The 2,906-nt window shown below is 38.4% G+C and overlaps 1 pseudogene; it reads right to left on the reverse strand.

The window, feature by feature from the left end:
* Positions 1-532: 532 nt before the first annotated feature.
* LOC137234980 (THO complex subunit 5-like) lies at positions 533-1,627 on the reverse strand (annotated as a pseudogene).
* Positions 1,628-2,906: the final 1,279 nt, after the last annotated feature.

A 2,906-nucleotide genomic window follows, 5' to 3' on the forward strand; every position in this document is an offset into this window, starting at 1 on the left:
AAAACTCACTTATCCACTGATCCCCCCTTGTGCAGCCATCTATCACTATTTTGTCGTAATCAATTTCATCAAATACCCACTGTATAAGTTGCTGCAAACTTTGTAATGTAAGAGGTTCAACGGCAAAATCTTTGCCTTTACCATCTAAACTATATAAAATCTTGTCGATATCAGCAGCTGGATCCGACAGTATCAAAGATAAATTCTTACCAGGATCTTTTGTCTTGGCAACTAAGTTCTGCAGGTCGTGGTAGTGTTTAAATGTTATTGGTATTGTATGTAAAATGATTAAATTATCAAAATCTTGGTGCCTCGATTGTACTCCGCACATATTACCTTTTGAGCAAAGAAAATTTGAATAGTAAAATTGGAGTGTAATCGGTAACTGTTTTGTAAAATTTCCCACACCCAACTCTGTCAAACTTTGCAGGCTAGTTAAGCACTTCGATTTCCGAGGTTTTTTAGGTTGCTGTAAAATATATTTCAGTGTTTATAAATTCATGAAAATGGCACTAAAGAGAATTCTGAAAAACTATTGCTTAGCACGTATACGCATTGCAAATGCCTTTATATAATGCTTTTCACGATGATACTCCACAGGATTGTAGAGCGGGCTCTCTGCAGCAAAGTTACTACTTATACTTACATGACATTCCATTTCAGCTGATCCACGTATAACAATGGCGCGATAAAAAAGGATGAGTACTATTGACGAGCTCCAAATCGACGTTAGGTGTAGATGCAATATACTCCTCATAGCTAAGTGAAGTCCATTGTACAAGGCTGCAAGCAGAACGTGTAGTGGGTAAACATTCTTCCTTCAATTATAAATAAATTTGCTTTTGAACCAGTGCACGTATTTGTTTAATCAAATTCAACCGAGAGCTCCACAATTGTTGTATGCATTTTCAGAGTGCTGGTATCACTTTTTGTAACTTTGGTGATTCAGCTTGCATCGCGGCTGTAACAGTGGTCGATGTGTTATCGATGTTAGTAACGACTTCTATGCAACACATTGACTGCAGCCAACGATAGGGACGTCCATATTCCTTCGTACTTAAATGATCCAAACATTTTTTGGTGTCATGCTAATATGTTTCAACTCATCTTCACCGCACGGCACGGGTATCGTATCACCCAAATCGTTGTCACGCAGATATTTCAATACGTATTGTGTGAGCGCTGCATCAACAAAACTTTGTTCAACATCATTTAAGTTTACCACTGTAGCTGCCGTTACAAATCCTAAACGCTTGAAATAACGTAGCTTCATTACTATAGATTCCTCCATACTTTTGGCGTTATTACCAATTTTAATTCGTACTTCAAGTGGATGACGCTGCACAAGCTGTTGCAACTTCCATTCCTTATCCATTGGTACTAGTAGTGCATCTTGTAGTGGACGCGTAGCTTTCAACAACGTACGCAAGGATGGTGCAAATGATGTTAATTTCTCGGTATCTAGTACAATTTCCCTAAATACTTGATGATTGGTATTCAGTAATTCTTTGCACTGTGCAGCTGATTGTTCGTAGAGTAAATCCTGCAAATGCAAACGATTACTATCTATTCGGACCTTTTCATGATGCAGACCTTCTCGTCCAGAACGTAGGCTGTATTTAATCATGCGATTGACCTTTTTGATCAAGACAAATAGCAGCGAAGCATATTTGGCTTCGCGGCAAAGTCCTCAGTCCGCTCGCGTTCCCCCAATCCATTCTTCATTTTGAGTACATCATCGAAGATGATGCGTAGTGTTTCGAAACCTTTATGCAAGGCTTCCGCCATTGAATACAAATTTTATGAACGATTCGTACAAAAAAAATATATATATACTGCACACAATTCAGCCGTTTAAAATTAGTTGGATTGCGCAATTCTCATTAAATCCAATAGCACAATCAACTCTGGAGTACGGCCCAAAATTAACATAACATTACCACCCTGACCTAGAGCTTTAGATGAAGCCGGAAATTGTGTCTAACGTAAATTTGGTAGCAATTTTTGCATTCGGCCATGCGATGGTGCAATTTATGTATTCAAAGCTGGCACCAACAAACAAGGAAAAAGTGCCCAGAATGGATCGGGTATAGTGCCGCTGCCCTCGCGTATTTCTAACAATAGCGAAAACATTTGAAAAAAAACATAAGGCATAAATTCCAATATGTCTTGTTGCAATATGCCTTAAAAAACAGGAAATCCTGCTTCTTCAAGGGAACTAACCGCTGCTAGCTCTGGTTTGCACACGATTTTTAGTGCCAGTGATAACGCTTCAAAGAGGTAGTGAATAAAATGCAGTTTTGTGCACAGCATATTATATCAATTGAAAAACCTGCAAAGAAAAAGAAAAAAAAAAAATCCATTAATAACTGCATAAATGGGCATCGCAAAGATGTGACAACTGCCGGCACGGCCAACGCCGCAGTTGGAGCCCCCTTTTTGCGATGCCGGTAACCTATAAAATAAAAAAAGGGGAACGACACATAAACACCTATCTGCTCCATCTCCTGGATCTCCACCACCAACCACCTGAAAATAGAAGAATATTAATTATTAATATGAAACAAAGGAGTATTAATATGCGATAAAAGAAGATATTCAATTACCAAGTCGTAAAATTTACTTACCATTTTCCTCAATTCCATGCGTCGTGCTTCAATCGCCGTAGTAAAAAGAATTGAAAGAGCGAAAAAAAATCATTAGATTTATTTACCGCTTCTTTCAATTCAATGGAATTTTACATTCCATACACGGGTGTGTATGAATGTTCATTTGTTTGTCTTTTGTCGTTGGCATATTTGTAACCAACGTATGTACATATGTATGTGTGTATGCCTACTTGGCTCGGCATATCATATTAGTGTTGCATAAAAAGAGGCAACCGGAATACCATATGGGCGCCCGGC

The sequence above is a fragment of the Eurosta solidaginis genome, chromosome X, assembly GCF_040869045.1.
Source record: "Eurosta solidaginis isolate ZX-2024a chromosome X, ASM4086904v1, whole genome shotgun sequence".
Lineage (NCBI taxonomy): Eukaryota > Metazoa > Arthropoda > Insecta > Diptera > Tephritidae > Eurosta > Eurosta solidaginis.